The sequence below is a fragment of the Hemitrygon akajei genome, unplaced genomic scaffold, assembly GCF_048418815.1.
Source record: "Hemitrygon akajei unplaced genomic scaffold, sHemAka1.3 Scf000054, whole genome shotgun sequence".
Taxonomy (NCBI): Eukaryota; Metazoa; Chordata; class Chondrichthyes; order Myliobatiformes; family Dasyatidae; genus Hemitrygon; species Hemitrygon akajei.
This window is the reverse complement of record NW_027331940.1, coordinates 3,430,293-3,444,009: the sequence shown is the minus strand read 5'-3', so window position 1 is coordinate 3,444,009 and position 13,717 is coordinate 3,430,293. Positions and strand designations below refer to the sequence as shown.

Below are 13,717 nucleotides of genomic sequence, written 5' to 3'. Positions count from 1 at the left end.
CCAAACTATCAAGCTTGGGAAACAATGCTTAAAGTCTTAAGATGGCAATGTATAAAAGTTCAGTAATCCACGGAATAAGTGAGTGAGAGGAGAGATTTGTAAATCCACACGAACATGTAGAGAAAAGGCAATTACGAAGAATTCCACACACATTCCAAGCTGGGTAAATGAAATAACAGTCACCGAAGATCTTATCCGTCGATTATTTCCAAAATATACTCTGAAATATCACGAGGTGACAGTGACAGGAATATCGTCTTTAAGTGGTTACCACATAACACTCTGATTCTAGGTAAAGGCCAACAAAAGTGATACCACAGGATACTCCAGCAAATCCACACATATGGATTATACAAAGTGACAGTCACACATCCGTTGTGCACTGCGTGCCGATGATCAACCCAGTCTTTTGGGCATGGAAGAGTTCCAACTCATAGCAGTGAGAAGCTGCAGTTCCAACAGCTTCTCTCTCTCTCTCTTTCTCACTCTCTGACATAACAGCGGCACCTTACACAGACACTTAAAGCGACACTTAACTAAACGAATATTAAACACAAAGTACACTGCAGATGCTGTGGTCAAATCAACATGTACAAAAGCTGGATGAACTCAGCAGTACGGGCAGCATCTGTTGAAATGTGCAGTCAACGTTTCGGGCCGAGACCCTAGTCCTTACGAAGGGTCTCGGCCCGAAACGTTGACTGCACATTTCAACGGATGCTGCCCGACCAGCTGAGTTCATCCAGCTTTTGTTCAGACAGACAGACAGACATACTTTATTGATCCCGAGAGAAACTGGGTTTCATTACAGTCGCACCAACCAAGAATAGTGCAGAAATATAGCAATATAAAACCACAAATAATTAAATAATAATAAGCAAATTATGCCATGTAATTACTTGCCAAGTGTACGTGTTGACTCAAGTAAACGAACCCTCGGTCTCATAACACCATGCACTTCTAAAGTCTGACAACAGACGAGTGAGTGAATCTTCGATGGTGCAGAGTCAGAAACCAAAGATTTGCCAGCCTGAGTCAGGGCTTTGGGGCTCCAGAGAGAGATGGGGTCTAGAGTTTACGAGGAGGAGGAGCAATCAGACCAGCTGGATGTGGCTACAAAAAAAAGAACTGAATCATTTGGAAACAGGTTGACCAAAAAAAAGGCTGGTTAATTTCTGCAAAATACTGGAGGAAATCAACAGATGAGGCAGCAAATGTCGAGAGGAGTAAATAGACAGCGTTTAGGCGAAGCCCATTCAGCATGCCTAGACTGTGTACTCCTCTGCTTAGTTGCTGCCTGAACTGCAGAGTTCCTCCAGCATTTTGTGTGTGCATCTTTGTATTTCCAGTATCTGCAGAATCTCCTGTGTTTTACATCTGCATTTTACTTTGGCAAGAGATACACATTGATATTGAGTACATTGTTTATGGGAGCCGTTTTCTGAGTTAAAACTTCGGGAAAATTCCTGTGAAATCCGAACACAATGACCCGCAACCCCAGACAGTCCTGCTCTCGTCCCTCTCTCTCAGCCACACGATCCGTACACGGGCCCCGGGGAGCTTCCGGCTGATGAGGGAATGGGAACCGATGGATCTCTCAGACAGAGCTGTACTCCAGTTATCTAAATGCAAGGATTGGGAACTCGGAGAAAGGGAACACAATCTTTCACATCACTAGTTGAGAAAATCACCTTTGTTCGACCTCCAATCACTAACAAGAGGAACTCTGCAGATGCTTGAAATCAAAGCAACACACACACACAAATTGCTGGAGGAACTCAGCATTCGTACTCTTTTCCATAGATGCTGCCTGGCCTGCTGAGTTCCTCCAGCATTTTGTGTCTGTTGCTTGTTCTACCTCCTCTTGTTCTGGACCTTTCTACCCATGAGAACATGTTTTGTCCCATTCTCTCTGGGTACTTAATGATATGAAACACCTTTGCCCGGGGAAGCAAGTAGCCTTCACATCACAAATGTGCCAGACTCCAATGAGACAGACTACTACCCTTCCCTTCATATTCATTGGAATTGCCATCACTGAGTTCACCACCGTCAGTCATTTGGGGGAGGGTTCAGGGGGAATATTTATGTAGAATACAGAAACTGGTGATACCTGTGTGTATTGTGGTGATGCAAAAGTTGCTGGAGAATTTGCAAATGGGAAGAAGTGGAGTGATATTTGGAAATCTGACTTTTTAAAGTGTAATTTAGCAAGCAAACCACATATGGACAATGTGCAAAAGCTTTGGTGAGAAAATCCTTCATTTCCTGTTACAGGCCTGCTACATAGGTTGTGAGAGAGTGCAGATGAACTCGATCAAACCCAGAGGAGATCAAAGTTCCTATTGACAGTGATTTGCTAGTTGTGAAATTGAATACCTCTCTATTTAAAATTCACTGTGCACATGTTGTCACTGGGTAAAAAAGGCACAGTACAAGATTTGTGTGCACATTGGTTATTAAAAAAATTAGAGGGGGTATTGGAGGAAAGGAGGGGAGACCGCCAGTGTCCCTGATGCCCTCACCAACAAGATGTGCATCCAGCTGCAGCTTGTAACCCTGCACTTCAATGAGCTGCAACTTGAAATGGGTGAATTCCAGATCATCCAGCAGTAGGAGGGGGTGAAAGATATGACATGAATAGAGGTGAGTTACACCCAAGGTGCAGGACACAGGAAACTGGGTGAGAGTCAGGAAGGGGAATGAGGTTAAATAGCCACCGCAGAGTGGGAGTACAGTTAGACAAGAAGCTAGACTGGACTGCCAACACAGATGCCTTGTGCAGGAAGGCACAGAGTCGACTGTACTTCCTTAGAAGGTTGGCGTCATTCAATGTCTGTAGTGAGATGCTGAAGATGTTCTATAGGTCAGTTGTGGAGAGCGCCCTCTTCTTTGTGGTGGCGTGTTGGGGAGGAAGCATTAAGAAGAGGGATGCCTCACGTCTTAATAAGCTGGTAAGGAAGGCGGGCTCTGTCGTGGGCAAAGTACTGGAGAGTTTAACAACGGTAGCTGAGCGAAGGGCGCAGAGTAGGCTACGGTCAATTATGGAAAACCCTGAACATCCTCTACATAGCACCATCCAGAGACAGAGAAGCAGTTTCAGCGACAGGTTACTATCGATGCAATGCTCCTCAGACAGGATGAAGAGGACAATACTCCCCAAGGCCATTAGGCTTTACAATTCAACCGCCAGGACTTAAGAACTTTTTAAAAGCTATTATTAATGCTTTTTGAGATAGTGATTTAGATGCATATCATATTTTTACTGAGTTAAGTATTGTATGTAATTAGTTTTGCTACAACAAGTGTATGGGACATTGGAAAAAAGGTTGAATTTCCCCATGGGGATGAATAAAGTATCTATCTATCTATCTGCTCTTGTGGCCATCCCCCACAACAACAGGTGGACCATTTTAGAAACTGTTGGGGGGGATTCACTGGCAGAGGAAGGTCAAAGGGCTGATAGGGGGTTCGTTAGTTAGAGGAACAGAACAAGAGGGGACGAATATCCTAGTGGTAAGGCTTGCTAGTGGTAGGGTGGAGAGTGAGGGGTAATGTGGTTAAAATAAGTTGTAGGGGGAATGGGAGCCAGAATAGATAGTGGAGAGGGTGAATTCAATTGACTTTATTACATACATCCTTCATAAACATGAGGAGTAGAAATCTTTACATTACATCTCCATCTAAATGTGCAATGTGTAATTTATATAGATAGTTTGCACATAGGACAGTCATTATAACATTGAAATGCAATTGTATCAGCATGAATTAATCAGTCTGATGGCCTGGTGGAAGATGATGTCCCGGAGCCTGTTGCTCCTTTTGCTGTGGTACCGTTTCCTGGATGGTAGCAGCAGAAACAGTTTGTGGTTCTGGTGAATTGGGCCTGTTTGTCCCCGATATTCTTTGGGCACTTTGTACACACCTGTCTGTGTAAATGTACTGAATTGTGGAAAGTAGATTGTGCAATGTATAATTTCCTTGTTTATATTTAGATACATTTTTTGGTGTATAAAATGATGATGGGTATTGAGCATGTGGGTGGCTAGAGGTTTTTTCCCAGGATTGAAATGGTTAACACGAGGGGGCATAGTTTTAAGGTGCTTGGAAATAGATACCGAGGGGATGTCAGGGGTAAGTTTTTATTTTTACACAGAGAGTGGTGCGTGCGTGGAATGCGCTCCCAGCTGGTGTTGTTGAGGCAGATACAATGGGGTCTTTTAACAGCCTCTTAGATAGGTACATGGAGCTTAGAAAAACAGAGGGCTGTGTGCTAGGGAAATTCCAGGCAGTTACTAGAGTAGGTCACATGGTTGGCACAACATTTTAGGCTGAATGGCCTGGAATATGCTGTAGATTTCTATCTTCTATTTTGAACAGCGAAGTAACTTCTCTTCATTAATCTGTACAGGGTCCACGATTTTAATGCCGCTTTTCCACATTCCCACAGACCCTTTGTCCATCTCCTGAGTAAACAGAGATAAAAAAATATTTAAGATTTCCACCATCTGCTTTCGTTCCATGTGTGGATTGCCATTCCGGTCTTCCAGAGGACCAACTTTGTGCCTTGTAATCCTTTTGCTCTTAATCTATCACTAGAACCCCTTAGGATTATCCTTCATCTTTTCTGTGACGGCAACCTCATGTCTTCTTTTAGACATCCTGATTTATTTCTTATGTGTTCTCTTGCATTTCTTATACTCCATAAGAAACTGCCTGTCTATCCCTGTTATGCAACTCCATTTTGTGCTTCACCAAGGTCTCAATTTCTCTTGAAATCCACGGTTCCCCACAGTTTCTATCTTTACCTTTTATTCTGATAAGCACATACCCACTTTGTACTTTCAAAACTTTGCTTTGAAGGCCTCCCATTTACCAAGCACACCTTTGCCATAAAGCAGCCTGTCCCAGTCCACAGTTGCCAGATCCCAGTGTTGATTCCAGGTGTTGATCCATGCCCTGAACACATCCACCTTTCCTACGCTGCTCCTTGTATTGAAATATACAGGGCTCAGCATATTCACTGCATCATGCTCAACTTTTTCATTCCTGACTTTGTCTGAGGTCTGAACAACATCTGTCACCACAACCTCTCCACTATCTGTTCTGTTATTCAGGCTCCCATTCCCCCTGCAACTTTAGTTTAACCCTCCTTACCCCCAGCTCCCACCATGCAGATCTATCACCCCTTTGGCTTTCCTCTCCAGGTGAATAAAAAGGAGGTGCATCCCAGGTACAGGCAGATAGGAACAAATGGGGTATTTATGAAATACAGGAAATTCAAGTGAACACTTATGAATGAAATAAAAGAAGGCATGAGGTTGCCCCAGCAGACAAGGTGAAGGAGAATCCTCAGGGAATCTGCAGATATGTTAAGAGCAAAAAGATTGCATGGGAAAAAATTAATCCTCTGGAGGATCAGAATGATAATCCATATGAGCAGACAAAATAGATGTGGGAGATTTTTTTTTTGCATCCGTATTTAGACGGGAGATGGACACAGAGTCAACAGAAGTGAGGCAAAGCAACATCAACTTCATAGACCCTGTATAGATTACAGAGGTGGAGGTGTTTGCTATCTTAAGGCAGATTAGTGTAGATATATCCCCAAGGCCTGATAAGTTGTTCCCTGGGACTCTGCGGAAGACAAGTGCAGAAATTTTGGGGGCACAAGCACAGATATTTAAATCACTCATAGTGACAGGTGAGATTGGAGGACAGCCAATTTTGTTCCACTGTTCAAGAATGGCTCTAAAAATAAACTAAGAAATTGTACATTAGTGAGCTTGACATCAGTAGTGGGAAAGTTACTGGAACGTATATGCAGGAACCCGATATATAAGTATTTGGATCGATGTGACTTATTAAGTATCGGCAGGACTATCATGGCTTGCAGTGCGATCTGGACCCACTGGGAAAATGGTTTGAGAAATGGAAAATGGAATTTAATGCAGACAAGTGTGAGGTGTTGCACTTTGGTATGACCTACCAAGGGAGGTCTTTCACAGTGACTGGTCTGGCACGGAGGAGTGTTGTAGAAGAAAGGGACCTGGGATGCAAGTCCTTAATTCACTGAAAGTGGTGTCACAGTTCAATAGAGACGGAAAGAAAGATTTTGGCATATTGGCCTTCATGAACCAAAGTACTGAGTACAGGAGATGGATGTTATGTTGACTTTGTAGAAGACATTGGTGAGGCCTAATTTGGAGAATTCTGTGCAGTTTTGGTCACCTACCTACAGGAAAGATGTAAAAGAAGTTCAGAGATTTCAGAGAAAATTCACAAGGATGTTGCCATGTCTGGAGGACTTGGGTTATAAGGAAAGATTGAACAAATCAGGACTTTATTCCTTGGAATGCAGAAGATTGAGGGGAGATTTGATTGTGATAGAGAGGCATAGATAGTGTAAATGCAAGCTGGCTTTTTCCACTAAGATTGGGGGGGGGGGGGGGGGGGGGACAACCAGAGGCCAGGGGTTAAGCGTGAAAGGTGAAATGTTAAAGGGAACATGAGGGGAAACTTCTTCACACAGATGGTCATCCGGGTTTGGAATAAACAGCCAGCACAAGTGGTGCATGCGAGCTCGATTTCAACATTTAAGAGGTTCATATAGGTACCTGGATGGTAGGGGTATGGGTAGGGGCAGTTTAAATAGTTCAGCACAAACTAGATGGCCCAAGGGGCCTGTTTTGGTGTTGTACTTTTCTACAAGAACCTGAAATATTACAAAAATTCACTCAAAGCCCTTTTAACAGCTGTGCGAACCAACCATTCATCTCAGCAGGAATTTTTTATATGGCGTTAAAATTGCGGCACTTTCAGTTAATAATACATAAAAGAAGATCCCAGCTGCACGTCAAGAAAGACTATTTGTGTGGGAGTGTTCCAGTTACTGTGGGGCCAGGCACCCATGCAGCTCAGCAGGAACAGGGAATAATACCAATGGAGAGAGTCAAACTGAGCCAAGGCTCAAATTGGAGACGGCAGAGATGCCCCAGTCTTATAGAGACAGGAAGAGCATCAGGGAATTGATGGTCATTCCAGATACCAGCACTCTGCCCAGTCAGGAGATGATTTCTCTGTCCAACTTGGGTTGAACCTCACTGTAACAGTGTGATACCAGATCAAACCTTGGCAACTCATGTAATCTCATCTGAAATGTTGTCCTAAACCCACTGATCGATTTTGTAAATCTTTTTACAGGTTAAAAATAGAAGGAATTTGTCTCCAGGAAGCTCAAACAAGGCACACCAGTTTTGTTGTCTCTGTACAGATATTTAAGAAGTGGAGCAAGGGATCAAATCAACCATCCTTCCTGCTCAGACTGTGGGGAGGGATTCACTCTGTCATCTGACCAACTGGCAAGCCCGTTATTTTACACAGGAGAAAGGCAGTTCACCTGCTCAGACAGTGGGAATGGATTCACTCGGTTATCACAATTGAAGGTACATCAGCAAGTTCACACTGGGCAAGGCCATTCACCTGTTCTGTGTGTGAGAAAGGATTCAGTCAGTCTTCCCACCTGTGGACACACCAGTCAGTTCACACTGGGCAGAGGCTGGTCAACTGCTGAATTTCTGGGAAAGGATTCACTCAGTCATCTGACCGAATGGCTCACCAGTGACTTCACACCAGGGAGCGGCCGTTCACCTGCTCAGTCTGTGAGAAGAGATTCACTCAGTCATCTACCCTACAGAGACACCAGCGAGTTCACACTGGGGAGAAGCCGTTTATCTGCTCAATCTGTGGGAAGAGATTCACTGATTCATCCAGCCTACAGAGACACCAGCAAATTCACACTGGGGAGAAGCCGTTCACCTGCTCAGAATGTGAGAAAGGATTCACTCAGTCATCCCAACTACTGGCACACCAGTCAGTTCACAATGGGGAGTGGCCATTGTTATAAATCCCCAGGTTTCGTTTGCTGTAGACTGCCATTTTAAGAGAGAGAGAGAGATTAAGAAGGCAAATCAGTCTGACTAGCAGCTTGTTTACATCGCTTGCAGATTGTTTAGTTTTAACCAAGGACACAGACACTTGGAGTCAGACGGAGATAAAGGAGGAAAAATGGAAGGATCAAAACCAGGGAACTTGTGGCCAAGGGTCACTGTTTGGAACTTTCCTATGCCCACAAGAGTGGTTTAATTATCGATTCACCGTACATCGAAAGTGTGGTTGTCACCTTGTTTGATCCATAGGAGTGGATCTGATTTGGTGTATCCTGTGAAGACCACTGATGTGTTAACCCTTGCCTGAGTGTGGTGACGACACCCCTTGTGACAATTCACTTTTGGTATGTGGTTTAAAAATTAACTAAAGATACCAACATTACAAACCAAAAAAGAGAACCCACGCGTAAACAATTGAAAATGATGCAGCAAAAATATAAGGTCTTATGGGAAGAAGGAAACAGAATGACATCTTGAAATGTAAAAAAGAATGAATGTATCTCTATTCAAAAAAAAGAAATCAAACACCAAATCCTCTACTAAAATGTTTCAAAAGATAAAAAAAGCAAAATCCCAAAAGGGAACAGAAAGGTTAAACTCGAAATGCTAAAAATACCTACAGTACAACCGAAAAGGAACCCTTACATTCTAACTGACCCGATTGTTTAACGATTTAAGTAAACCCCCCCCCCCAAAAAAAAACGGAACCCAAATTAGACCTTAACAGAGGAAATTTGCTGATCGAGAAATTTTTGAGTTTCTTTTAATGTCTTAACTCCCGTAGTCTTTTTATCAGAGAGGACGAGCCTCACTTTGGCGAGGAAAAGTGACCCATTCGAAAAAATTCTGACATCAGAGGTTTAAATGCCATTCGTTCCTGTAAAACCTCAGGGCTATAATCTTAAATGAAGTGGAATTGAAAACCTTTAAATGTAAACTTGCCTTTCTGTCGATCGAAGCAAATCAAACGTTCCTTGATATGAACATAATGGAGATGAAGAATTACTGGCAGTGGATGATACAATTTCAGATGTAACAAGCGATGAACGCAGTCGATTAACGGAGGTTCGTCTAAAACTTCTTTGCCAAACACCTCGAATAGGAATTGAGAAAAGAACTTGATAGGATAATTTTCCTCAACATCTTCCGGCAGACCGATTATCAGTAGATTCTGTCTTCGAGAATGGTTTTCAAGGTTGGTAACTTTCAATTTATAATGATCCAGCTGTTGAGACATCGAAGCTCAATTTTGTTCCAAAGTTGCAACCTTTCGGTCTCTTTACCGAGCACCTTCATCGGGTTCTGAGATTGTTGCTTTCTGCAGTTCAACTTTACGTTTAAGTGATCCTCGACTGTCTTTAAAACTCCTTCAATCACAGCAAATCCTTCAGTAAGTTTTTCACCTGTAAGTTTCCACATCGCTTCCAAAGTTATCGGAATTGCTGAGATTGTTTAGGGTCAGCATCTCTTTTTTCATTAGGATCTGAGACTTTTAGGTTCTTTGCTTCTTGTGATCTGGTATTCAGTTCCAACAAATTAAAGTCAAAGTCCAAAAATATATCTATACATAAACCTTGGTATAGGTATAAAAAAAGGGTAAATGAGGGTAGCTACAGGTAATAAAAGTAAAGGGAACGAACCAAGCCAGGTTAAAACTTCACTCCATGAGCGCCACCAGGAGACCCCTGCTGGTTTAGTTTTAACCGAGGACAGACACTCAGAGTCAGACGGAGACGAAGGCGGAAAAATGGAAGGGTCGAAACCAGGGAACTAGTGGCCAAGGGTCACTGTTTGGAACTTTCCTATGCTCACAAGGGTGGGTTAATTACTGATTCAGCGCACATTGAATGTGTGGTTGTCACCTCGTTTGATCCATAGGAGTGGATCTGATTTGGGGGATCCAGTGAAGACCACTTATGCGTTAACCCTTGCCTGGCTGTGATGTGGTAATTCACTTAAAGATGATACCTCTTGTGACAAGTCACTTTGGGTGATAATTCGTATGTGGATTTGGAACAACAGACAAAATCTACAGTGACTGTTCTCTCGTTTTACCACCATGGAACCTGTGGAATTTGACATAATTGCCTTCTCTCAACATTTACCCTGGATTACAAACATCTCCCTCTCATCACCTATTCTGTGGTTGAACTGAAATTTCATATTTTACCATCTCAAGACTCCAAGTCTTGTTTCCCCCGAGCTCAATAGTTTGGGGGTTATAATTACACACACATATATATATATATATATATATATACATAACACTGTTAACTTTTGTTTATCTTGCTTAAGTTACTATATTATAAGTAGATTCTAATAAAGATAGTTTTAACATCAAAAGCGGACTCCAGGTATAGTCTATTGCTGCTGGTTTGTTTCTAAAGTGTTACGATTCATAACAACATTGGGCCTGAGTCCGGGATATGAACAGATTTTGGGGCATAGTCATTAATTATTGATTTCATTGGGGAAATCCCTTTTGATTTATTTGTGTGTTGAAAATCAGCAGCAATGGATGCTGATAGATGTCTGGAAGCAACAACCTCTGAGGCATTAGAGGACGCCAGGATTGAGTTGTTGAGTATTGCCAAAAGGTTAAAACTTGCTAAGGTGAAATTCACAATCAGGAGGGCACAGATGCAGAGTGTAATAGCTGAATGTGATGTATCTGAGGGTGTGTTTAAAGTGGAGGAGTTGGAGGTGTTTCCTGAAAGTAAACCTCGTGAGCATGAGCTCCAGTAGAAGTGAGAAAAATTAAAGATGGGGCTGCGGAAAGGCAGAGGCAGTTTGAGGCTAGAGAAGCAGAAAATAAGAGAGAAGAGACAGAAAAACAAAGGGAGGAAGCAGAAATGCAGAAAAAGTTCGAGCTGGAAAAGATAGAGAGATTGCAACAAAAGGGTCTAACATTACACTCTGGTGGTAAGTTTGAGGCCAGTCGGGAAGTTAAATTGGTCCCTCCATTTGACAAGGCAGAGGTTGATAAATACTTTCAGCATTTTGAGAAGGTTGATCAGAGTTTAAAGTGGCCAAAAGAGGGTTGGCCTATTCTCTTACAAAGTGTAATTAAGGGGAAGGCTCAGCAAGCCTATTCTGCTTTGACAGTTGATGAAGCAGCTAATTATGACATACTGAAACAGGCTGTGCTCAAAGCTTACGAGTTTTTTCCCAGAATCATACAGGCAAAAGTTTAGAAATTTGAGGAAATCTGTGAACCAGATTTATATGGAATTTGATTATGAGAAGTTTGTGTGTTTTGGCCGCTGGTGCACATATAAAAATGTAAATGATGATTTTTAACAGCTTGAAAGAGTTGGTTTTAATTGAAGAATTCAAAAGGTGTATTCCTGATGAGATAAAGACGCATTTAGATGAAAAGCATGCTGCCACTTTGCAGGAGTCTGCTAGATTAGCAGATGAGTTTGTTTTAACTCATAAGGGTACATTTACCCAGAATAAGAACTTCCAAAAGAGTAGCTGGGATAACCAGGGTAAACCAGAAATTAAAGCTGGAACTAGTGACAAGAGTAAGGATGAAGGGAAACAGTTGAAGGAGAAATATTCTTGTCTCACTTGTTACTATTGTAAGAAAGCTGGTTATGTGATGGTTAATTGTTCCATCCTGAAGAAGAAAAAGGAAAAGGAGGCAGTCCCGAATGCCTGTGTTCAGTCTGTTGAAGCACCTGTAAACCCACTGGGTTCTGGACATTCTGCTGAGGTTCAGATAAGGACTGGGAGGTCTGACCGAGTTAAGAAGGGATTCAGTCATTTTATGTCAGATGGGTTTGTATTAGTTAATGAAGAGTCAACCCTGGTACCAGTGAAAATTCTTTGAGTTACTGGGGCTTCTCAGTCACTTACATTAGACAGCATTCTAAAGTTTGGTGATGAGACTAACACTGATAAGGTAAATCTTATTAAAGGCATTGGGGGAGGCGGTGTGGTTTCTGTGCTTTTGTACAAGGTAACTTTACAGTCAGGGTTGGTTTCGGGACCTGTTAAGATTGGATTATGCTCCAGTTTACCGGTGGAAGATGTTACTTTGCTGTTAGGAAATGACCTGGCAGATGGTAAAGTTGTTCCTGCAGTGCTGTTGACAACTAAGCCAACCACTGATGACCCACAGATGGATGTTAACATTTATCCTTCCTGCGCAGTAACTCGAAGTATGGCTAAAATGTCTGCCGACGCAGACGGTTCTGTGCAGCATGATTCTGATACCCATGATAGCCAAAATCGGGATTCAGGTTATGATGACTTGTCAGGAACTTTTCTGCCTTCATTGTTTCAACAGGATTCAGGTAGTAAGTCTGATGAGATAGACTTATCCCTGTCTAGGAAGGAGTTTACAGCAGAACAGAACCAAGATCCTGAGATTGAAGCTTTAAAAGAAAGAGCTCTCTCAGATGATGAGATTAAGATTCCCAAAGGCAATACCTCTCAGAAATATTAAAGCTAAAACTGTGGCGAAGGTTTTCACCAAGTTTATTACTTTATCTGGTTTGCCTAAAGAAATCCAGTCTGATCACAGAAGTAACTTTACATCTAGTTATTCCAGCAGGTAGTTTATGAACTGGGAGCTAAACAAGTTACATCATCTTTGTACCATCCAGAATCACAAGGGTCTTTAGAAAGATTTCATTCTGCCCTCAAAACAATGAATAAGACATTTTGTGTTGAAAATGGAAAGAATGGGATGAAGGAATATATTTGCATTTGTTCACAGTAAGAAAGTTGGTACAGGACTCCCTGTGCTTTACTCCATTTGAACTTGTATTTGGTCGCAGAGTGAGAGGACCTTTGACCTTGTTAAAGGAACAGTGGATTGATGGGGATGTACATGTTAACTTGTTAGACTATGTTTTGAAGTTCAAAAATAAACTACACCAAGCCCGTAGTCTAGCGAGACAAAACTTCAAGATTTCTCAAAACAAAATGAAGTGTTGGTTTGATAAGCGAGCTTGGAAAAGAAAATACCAGGTGGGGGATTAGGTGCTTGCCTTATCTCCAATATTGACAAATCCACTTCAGGTGAAATTCAATGGACTGTATGAAATTGTCTCTCAAATGATGTGAATTATGTTATCAAAACACCCGACTGACGTAAACTAACACAGGTGGTACACATAAATATGATAAAGCCTTATTTTGACAAACAGGCACCATCTGTGAGTGTTGTTGTCAAAACATATGAATCTGGCAACCCTGATAATGAAACAATTGACTCATCTGAGACTTTTCACAAGCCAAACGTGGTCCCAGTTAGGCTAATGAACTCGGTTGTTCTAGAAAATATTGATAACAAGTTGGCTCATCAGCAGCCAAAGCAACAACAACAGCTGAAGGAATTAATTCTGAAGTTTAAAGATTTATTTCCCGATGTTCCCAAGCAAACCACGGTCGCAGTACATGATGTAGATGTTGGTGAAGCCGAACTGATTAAACAACACCCATATCGCATGAACGTAGAAAAGTGTAAATTGGCTGAGCAAGGAATTGAATATATGCTGGAACATGGTATTATTAGTCCTTCAGCATCAGAGTGGAGCTCACCCTGCGTTATTGTGCCCAAACCTGATGGCAGTGTTAGATTTTGCACTGATTATAGAAGGCAAATGCAGTAACAAAAATAGATGCCTATCCTATCCCTAGGGTGGATGATTGCATCGATAAGGTTGGAAAAGCTAAATTTCTTACAAAGATAGATCTGTTAAAAGGGTATTGGTGTGTTCCATTGACGGACAGAGGGAGAGAAATTTCTGCATTTG

The 13,717-nt window shown here is 42.0% G+C and overlaps 1 protein-coding gene across 5 annotated transcripts in view; it reads right to left on the bottom strand.

The window, feature by feature from the left end:
• Positions 1 to 13,717, bottom strand: part of LOC140721376 (NACHT, LRR and PYD domains-containing protein 12-like) — a 71,638-nt gene that overhangs the window by 44,410 nt on the left and 13,511 nt on the right. Inside the window, exon 1 of one of the 5 annotated variants that reach the window (XM_073036220.1) lies at positions 900 to 1,046. The exons of 3 other annotated variants lie outside the window; for them this stretch is intronic. The gene's annotated coding sequence lies outside the window, so the exon portion shown is untranslated. Of the gene's footprint in view, positions 1 to 899; positions 1,047 to 13,717 lie in introns of those variants that run through there. One more of the 5 variants, XM_073036221.1, reaches the window with a different exon arrangement.